This window comes from Pristiophorus japonicus, chromosome 1, assembly GCF_044704955.1.
Source record: "Pristiophorus japonicus isolate sPriJap1 chromosome 1, sPriJap1.hap1, whole genome shotgun sequence".
Taxonomy (NCBI): Eukaryota; Metazoa; Chordata; class Chondrichthyes; family Pristiophoridae; genus Pristiophorus; species Pristiophorus japonicus.
This window is the reverse complement of record NC_091977.1, coordinates 223,266,255-223,275,879: the sequence shown is the minus strand read 5'-3', so window position 1 is coordinate 223,275,879 and position 9,625 is coordinate 223,266,255.

The following is a 9,625-nucleotide window of genomic DNA, read 5'->3' as shown; positions in this document are numbered from 1 at the left end:
CAAAGGGAGTGTGACAATCTCGAGAGCTACATCTGCAGCCTGGTGTCAACAGAAGTTTAAATGCTTCCCAGACAGTCCACTGGAAAACTTTGCAAACCTCATTTTCCTTTCTATCCATTGCATCATTTTTAACCTTAGCACTGCACATTGTGCGATCTTTAAAATTTAGACCAATTTTATATTTGCCAGGCAAGAGAGTAACATGGCAGCCTGCAGTATAACTGCCAGCCCAGGGTTATGGGTACTGGTCTCGGTGGTGGAGCTACATCTTCGTCATCAAGGCAATTAATGTCATGCAAGATGCTTTTAAAACATTTAGCTACTTTAAACCAGTATTTCTCTTTATTGCAGAACAACAAATTACCTGCTGATAATCACAGTGAATATACTTGCAATCCAATTTATTTAAGTAATAGTAATTTGAAAGCACAATTTTCACTTATAAATTAGAATATAGCTTTAGGCATTGCTTTACTGTAACTAAAACTTGTTAGCATCCTACATTGGAGTCTGGGTTGGGGAAGGTGGAGTCTGAAAATATCAGTGACCATAACTTGTACCATTGGAGTAATTAAGTTATTTAATTATGATTTAACATCATACTTGGTTGTGTGCATGTGTATCTGTGTGTGTGTGTGTGTGTGTGTTCTGTGTGTATGTGTGTGCACCTGTATGTGTGCATCTGTGTCTGTGTGGGTGTGCATGAGTGTGTCTGTGTCTCCGTGTGCGTGAGTGCATGCATGCATGTATGTGTCTGTGTTTGTGTCAGTGTGTGTGCCTATCTGTCTGCCTATCTGTGTGTGTGTGTGTGTGTGTGTGTGTCTGTCTGTGTCAGCGTGTGTGCCTATCTCTGTGCATGTATGTTTATGTCAGTGTGTCTGTGTGTGGGCCTATCTGTGTATGCGTGTGTGTGTCGGTGTGTGGGCCTATCTGTGTATGTGTGTGTGTGTCAGTGTCAGTGTGTGTCATTAAACATTACTTTGCTTCAGAATTTGTAGCAAACCTAACGATTGCTGCACGATCTCCAAGTCTTTGTTTCAGTGTGATTTGCTGAGCTTCCTCGCTGAAAACTCTCTTAGACGTTCATATTTCTACATAGTTTTATATCACCAGGTTCAAGACATAATTTCAGACTCATTCATATGAAGACGATGTTTCATTTACATGGCCATTTAACGTCCAGTGAAACGTGCTTTAAACATTACAGAATACCATTAGAAAGTTAAAGCAAGTGGCCGAGTAAAGATGCTTCATCCCTTTAAGCGGTGCCTGTTATCCTAGGATCCATTTATCTTTGGTTTATAATGTTTTAGGGGCGCGCGCAGACAATAGAAGTAGAATGACATTGTGACATTAAGTGTGTAGTCAGAATGCACGATTTATTGGGAGGTCATTAGTTTCAGTGGAAGCAGCTGGCGCTGTATTGTTATCCGTTATTTGACGTGACATTTTGCATAAACCTGCCTGGAAATGAGGATGAGGAATGGCAAGCAGCCTCGGGAGAAATAAAAGCAATAGCAAGCTTGCTTTTTTGCCCTGATGTTAGTATGTTTATCACCTCATTATTTTTTCTAAGGTCAATCTGTTGTACATCTTTCACATATTTATTACCTTTTTAGATGCATTCTTTAAAAAATTAATTCTCAATGAACTATGAGCTAATACCACAGAGAGTCAAACTGAGGCACTTTTATTAGTTCCCTTTCCGAAAATAGCATGGTTTCTATCTACCTGCTAATCGTCCCAAGTCCCAATTACATCTGCTAACCAAACCTGTCCCAAGGCATCAAAGATGTCTCACATTATAGCCTTAAATCTCGCGACTCCAATGCATAGCCCAGCCTGATGCAGTTAAGAGGGAAGGAAAGAGGAAGCCTAGGGAAGGCCCGCACACTGGGGGAGGAGTCGGATTTAGTACGGCGAAGGAGGAGCATTATTGATACCGGAGCTCAAGGGGTTAATTATGAGGACATGTTGCATAGACTAGGCTTGTCGTCCCTTGAATATAAAAGATTAAGGGGCAATCTAATTGAAGAGTTTAAGATGATTAAAGGAGTTGATAGGGTAGATAGAAAGAAACTATTTCCTCTGGTGGGGGAAGTCCAGAACAAGGGGGCATAACCTTAGAATTAGAGCTAGGCTGTTCAGGGGTGATGTCAGGAAGCATTTCTTCACACAAAAGGTAGTGAAAATCTGGAACTCTCTCCCTCAAAAAATTGGTGAGGCTGGGGGTCAATTGAAAATTTAAAAACTAAGACTGATAGATTTTTGTTCGGTAAGGTTATTAAGGGTTATTGAGCAAAGGCAGGTAGATGGAGTTAAAATACAAATCAGCCATGATCTAACTGAATGGTGGAACAGGCTCAAGGGACTGAATGGTCTTCTCCTGTTCCTATGTTCCTAATGCGCCTCCTGGCCTCATAAAAAATTGTTTAAAAATAATTTTTTCTCCAACTTTTTTTGAGCATTCCCTTTAAGTGCGGCAGATTGAGCCGCTCAATGCCAATTTCCATTGGGCAGAGGATTGGTGATGCATGAGAACATAAGAAATAGGAGCAGGTGTAGGTCATACGGCCCTCTTGAGCCTTCTCCACCAATCAATAAGGTCATGGTTGATATTCTACCTCAACTCCATCTTCCCACCCGATCTCCATATCCCTTGATTCTCTTATGAGTCCAAAAATCTAGCGATCTCAACCTTGAATATACTCGTTGACTGAGCATCCACAGCTCTCTGCGTGGGGGAGAGAATTCCAAAGATTCACAACGCTCATCTCAGTCCTAAATGACCTACCCATTATCTTGAGACTATGACTCCTAGTTTTAGACTCTCTACGCTCTGGCATGCTCTGACCATTGGTGCTTCACAAATTGCATTGTGGTCTTATAGGACCAGAGAGGAGGGTCAATCTGCGTTAATGATGAGGTAGTCGCAGGACATAGTGAAATATGTAACTGAGGGGTGAGGTAACCATGATGAAAGAGAAAGAATCGTCAACTATCAAGTGTCTGGTCAGGTCCAGGAATGTGGTCGCTATCATCCTAGATAGGATCATAAACCTAGGATTGTTCTCCTTAGAGCAGAGAAAGTTAAGAAGAGATTTGAAGTGTTCAAAGTCTTGAAGGGTTTTGATAGAGTAAATAGGGAGAAACTGTTTCCAGTGGCAGGAGGTTCGGTAACCAGAGGACACAGATTTATGGTAGTTGGCAAAATAACCAGAGGGGAGATGAAGAGAATTTTTTTTTGAATGCAGCGAGTTGTTGTGATCTTTAATGCACTGCCTGAAAGGGTGGTGAAAGCAGATTCAATAATAATTTTCTAAAAGGAATTGGATAAATACTTGAAAAGGAAAAAAACACAGGCTATCAGGAAAGAGCAGGGGAGTGGGACTAATTGGATAGCTCTTGCAAAGAGCCGGCACATCCCAATAATAAATAATCAAAGGGCTATAGGGAGGGAGAAACTTAAAACAATCACTATCACTAAAGAAAAAGCACTCGGTAAAATAATGGGACTAAAGGTGGACAAGTCCCCTGGACCTGATGGCCTGCAGCCTAGGGTCTTAAAAGAAGTGGCTGCAGAGATAGTGGATGCATTGGTTGTAATCTACCAAAATTCCCTGGATTCTGGGACGGTCCCAGCGGATTGGAAAACTGCAAATGTAACGCCCTTATTTAAAAAAGGAGAGAGACAGAAAGCAGGAAACTATAGACCAGTTAGCCCAACATCTGTCATTGGGAAAATGCTGGAGTCCATTATTAAGGAAGCAGTAGCTGGAAAAGCATAACACAGTCAAGCAGAGTCAGCATGGTTTTATGAAAGGGAAATCATGTTTGACAAATTTGTAGGAGTTCTTTGAGGATGTAACAAGCAGGGTGTATAAGCAGTGGATGTGCTGTATTTGGATTTCCAGAAGGCATTTGATAAAATGCCACATAAAAGGTTACTGCACAAGATAAAAGCTCACAGGGTTGGGGGTAATATATTAGAATGGATAGCGGATTGGCTAACTAACAGAAAACAGCAGGTCGATATAAATGGGTTATTTTCCGGTTGACAAACAGTAACTAGTGGGGTGCCACGGGGATCGGTGCTGGAGCCTCAACTATTTACAATCTACATTAATGACTTGGATGAAGGGATTGAGTGTAATGTAGCCAAGTTTGCTGATGAAACAAAGATGGGTGGGAAAGCAAGTTGTGAGGAGGACACAAAAAATCTGCAAAGGGACTTGTGCAGATCGACCAAAAATGGGCATTATTTCCAGCATAAAAATGGGTTTTTAGATCACTGGGTTATCGGCCATTTTCAAAATCCTAACTTTCCATTTTTGAAAATGGGCGTTACCGCGAGCGATCTAAAATGAGCGCTAGCATTAAATTTTTTTGACCTTCTGCCATAAAGTGTCACTGACCCTAACAATGGCATGGCAACGCTCATTTCCCGTGTTTCAGGAGGTCAGGGGTCATCATTACATGCGCATAAGAGGAGACAGAGACAGAGGGAGCAGAGAGGGACTGAACGTGTGTGTGGGTGTGGTGTGTGCTTCTTTAGCTGTTGTGGGAGGCACGAGGGAAATTCACCAGCAGCAAAAAGCCTACTAAGCACAAAGAAGGTAGTTGGCACCGAGTTTCTGTCGAAAAAATAATATTTAACATGGAAGGGATGGAGGAGGTGACCCAGCACGCTGTGGAGACTGAGGACGCTGGCGAAATCAGTGAGCTGGGAGGATGCAAAAGAGCAAGGATTTTCTCGGAAGAGGCAAATGCCTCCTTTATGCAGGTGGTCGAATCACACTGGGGTCAATTGACCCAGGGAGGGCATGGGAAGCCCACACCAAAGGCCTACCAGAAGATATGGGCCGAGATAGCTGAGGTGGTCTCGTCGGCAACCAACGAGGTGCGTGAGGGCAATCAATGCCGCAAGTGCTGGAACGACCTTGTTGGATCTGCCAGAGTAAGTATTACATTAACTTGCATGTACGTATATATTTATATAATTGGAATTGTAAGTGTAATGAGTGATTAAAATCAGATGTGATGTCTTGCACTTATACCGGGAAGGTTGTACTCAAAGCCTGCGGTCACGGTGTATGTCTTCAGGTAAAGAATGATAATTTTCATTATAATCATGATTGCATCTGTCAGTTATGTGTTGTATCAGTCTCTGTGACAGTACCTAGCAATGATCTCATGTATTGATCTCATGCCATGTCGTGCTGTTGTTACGTTTTACAGAAGAAGCTTTTGAGGGATAGGGCCGAGCAGAGGCGAACAGGTGGGAGGCCACCAGTCATTATCGACCTCAGCGACATCGAGTGGGTGCTGGCACTAGTGGGGAACCACCCCCGGTCGGCCACGCAAGCAGCAGCAAAGCCTGATGTGATGCCACGTGAGTAAAGTATACACCATTGTGTGATGTAAAGTCAATCGATGCCACATCCACTCATATCCGACCAAAATTATATGATAGATGAATCATAAAATTCTTCTCTAAATAATGATGTCCTCATGAGAATCCTTGCAATGCAGAATGTGTTGATGGTCATGAAATGTGATGTCTGTGATGATCTTGATAGCAGTGTTGCTTTTGTCGTGCATATACTGTGTGTAGCGCTGGAATCACCGTGTGACCCTAGCACCCCCTTCTCCTCTAATAACCTCATTTATGTTTTGCAGCTCAGCCAGCAGCGCGGCCCCAGGCAAGACCACAGAGGCCAGAAGGTGGGGGCGCGGGGGACGGACTCGCCGGACGATCCTCCATCTGGTGCTGAGGTGCCCCGATTTTCGCCTGTGCATCTGCTGGGTCTCTTCTCAATGGATGACAGTGCCAACTTTGAGGAGCCTGCATCGCCAAGCTCCATAATCCATTCGACACCAATGTCATCTAGTGCTCCCTGCAGCCATTCCCACCTCCACTGTGGAGGTACCGGGCCCAAGCACCTTGCCACAGGGCACCCCAGGTGTCTCCAGGATGGCGCCGACCAAGCAGAGGTTGGTTCAACGTGGCAGGTCTGCTCCACGAGCAGCAGATCTGAGTGGGTACATGGTGCACTTGTCCAGGAGGAGTGTTGACATAGGTCAGCAGATCCAACAGACGATGGGGAGCATATCCCTCCAGCTGGCCAGCATGTCCGCCACCATGACGGAGTACGTGCCATGGATGGTGGAGGCCCTGGAGCTGATAGCCAGGAACACTGGTGGCAAAGGCTTCCCAGTGGTCCCGGAGCATGGCACTGCACCCCAAGGTGCTGCATCCCCATTGCCAATAACATGTAAGCCAGGAGGAAGATCTTGTTTCTGGCCTGGAGGACGTTCCCACCTCGGGACCGTCCTCTCCCGTATCCGTCCAAGCAGCGGTTCTGCCGTCATCCCCCCCAGTGAAGCAGCGCCTGAGGAGCTCCTCGCCCAGCCAGCTTGGAGTCAGGAGGGGAATGGATAGAGGTGTGGAGGAAAAGCTGGGGTGGGCGGGGGGAGGGAAGGAAAGTGAGGTGATTGGCCGCAGGTGTTGTCTTCGGCACATTTTTATGTTGTTGGTGCTATTTTGGTGGTGAGGTCAGGGGAAGGGGCGAGGAGGCTACCTTGCTGGTTGGCATTTGTGTTCTGTGTTGCTGGAAATTGTGACCAACCAAATGATGTAAATGTGATAAATTTGTTGTGGGGTGGGGTGTTTTTTACAGTTCTAATTATGATTTCACACAAATCTTTTCATTAAATGTTTTTTATTTAACATAACCTTGTTGCGCATTGTCTCAGATAGCTGCAGCGTTACACACTGGTGATTCCTTAGCAAGAAAGGGTATAATTACACTTAACTTGAATCAACTTAAACTTTAACTGTCACCAAGGTGATGCACACCATTGATATATAACCTGCACACACAGCAGTGTTGCAGCTTTGTAAATAACAACAACGTTCTTTCAAGCAAAGTGCTCATTTATGAGCTGCTGACGTAAGAGTCTTGCAGCTATGTAGCTTATACGGGCCCTTTCCTGCACTCTATCGGGGGGTACGGGGGCATGGTTTCAGTGTCAGCCTGATTGTCTGGCCCGAGGTCAGCGTCCAGCTCCTTGTCCTCCTCTCTCTCCTGAGGTGGACCATCAGTCCTTTCTGGCAATTCTTGTCCCCTCCTGATAGCCAAGTTGTGCAGCATGGAGCACACCACCACAAATTGAGCTAGCTGCTCAGGATGGTATTGGAGCTCACCTTCTGAGTGTTCCAGGCACCTAAAGCACGGCTTAAGCATTCCAATAGTTTTCTCTACGATATTGCGAGTGGCTCTGTGGCTCTTGTTGTATCGCTTCTCGGCTTCTGTCTGGGTGTCACACAGGGTGGGTCATCAGCCAGGTGGCGAGGCCATATCCTTTGTCACCAAGCATCCAGCATTGAGCTTATGGCTGACTGGTAAACATCTCAGACACAGCGCTCTCACGCAGGATGTGAGCATCGTGGATGCTGCCCGGAAATTAGGCATTCACTGCCATAATTATTTGCTGGTGGTCGACAACAAGTTGCACATTCAGGGAGTAGAATCCCTTGTGGTTCCTGAAAACCTCTCCATCCTGAAAAGGTGCCCGCATCACAATATGCGTACAGTCTATTGCTCCTTGCGCCTTGGGGAAGTTAGCAATTTGGTAGAATCCTAAAGCCCTCTTAGTCGGAGTCTCCCCGGTCACAGGGAAGCTGATAAAGTCCATCCTGAGTGCGTAAAGGGCTTCAGTGACCTGTCTAATGCAGCAATGTGTGGCATGCTGAGATGTAGCGCAAATGTCGCCAGCTGAGACCTGAAAGAAACCCGACACGTAGAACGAAAGTGCGGCAGTGACCTTGACCTCGACGGAAAGAGCGGTCCTGATGGTGCTGGCATATCTTACTGATAACCTCCTTGTGGAAGCGCAGTCTCCTAGGTAGGTGTTATCGGACAAGTTGAGGTAAGACTGCTTCTCTCTAAGTGCAAGAGGTATAAGGTCTGGTCCTCCTCATCAGTCTGGCATGTCTTAGATTGGGCACATAATGCTGTCGAATATACATTCTGCCATCTCTAGTCTGCAGCATGTGCATACTCATTAAGACAGACTGTGAAATGACAGGCCCCATTCCAATACCTATCAGTATCACACTGATTGTTCACAAACAATAAATGTCCCCACTACGATACCTAGCGTAAATTCCAATCATCCATAGTATGATGTTTGTTCAGATGTTCACATCAGCTTAAATGACTGCCAGAGTACATCCAAACTCCCCCGAAGTTGAAGCAGAGCAGCCTTTTAAATGAAGTGACCTGCGATTCAGAAAATGACGTCCATACCTCTGCGATTAGTTCTGGTGAGAGCAACTTTTTCACAGCGGTTTTTTTGGTGAGCGATATTGACGGCGAGATGTGTGCAAGGTGCTGAAAGTAACGCTGGGTGATAGTTTTGGCAAATGTGATCTTTACGACAAAAAAACAGTGGCTGGGTGGTATTATTAAATCTCGGCGTTAATTATGTGCCGAAAGTAATGCTGGGTGATATTATGGGCGTTGATTTTACCCATTCTGATCTTTCCGCCCAAAAAAAGTGGGCGGGCGGTATTATTTTTTATCTGCATTACTTACATGCCGAAATGAATACTCGCCGATAAGTGGCCGAGAAATGGGCGTTAATTTCCATTTTGTGGCTAAATGGGCATTATACCTCATTTCAGCGTTAAAATGGACGTCAAGTGGGTGGTATGCATGCGAAAATAATGGAAAATTTAGCTCATAGACAGGCTACATGAGTAGACAAACATTTGGCAGATGGAGTAACGTGGAAAAGTGTAAGGCTATCCACTTTGGCAGAAAAATAAAAATGATTATATAAATGGAGAAAAATTACAAAATGCTGCAATACAGAGGGACCTGGGGTCCTTGTGCATGAAACACAAATAGTATGCAGGTACAGCAAATGGAATGTTGGCCTTTATTGCAATGGGAATGGAGTATACAAGCACAGAAGTCCTAATACACTGTAAGTGTATTGGTGAGGCCACATCTTGAGTACTGCGCACAGTTTTGGTCTATTTATTTAAGGAGGGATATAGTTACATTGGAGGCAGTTCAGAGAACGTTCACTAGGTTGATTGCTGAGATGAAGGGGTTGACTTCTGAAGAAAAGTTGAGCCTATGCTCATTGGAGTTTAGAAGAATAAGAGGTGATCTTATTGAAACATATAGGGCCCAAGTTTCCACACGATAAAAAACGAGCGCCCCTCCGAGCTGGGTGCCCGTTTTTCATGCCTAAAATGGCGCCGGAAAAAAAACTCGCGATTCTGGAGAGCCCTGCAGCTCCTTGTCTGTTTGGCGTGGCGCCCAGGGAGGCGGAGCCTACACTAGCGCCAATTTTGTAAGTGGGAGGGGGCGGGTACTATTTAAATTAGTTTTTTTCCTGCCGGCAACCCTGCGCGTGCGCATTGGAGCGTTTGCGCACGCGCAGTGTGAAGGAAACATTGGCACTTGGCCATTTTTGTAGTTCTTTGTAGCTGTTTAATTTTTGAACATTTTTTAATAAAAGCACATTGCCATCAGCACATCAGCACTGAGGCTTCCTGCAGCCTTCTCACTGTCTCCTTCCCGCCCGCCGTCTGAAACGTCTTCCTCCC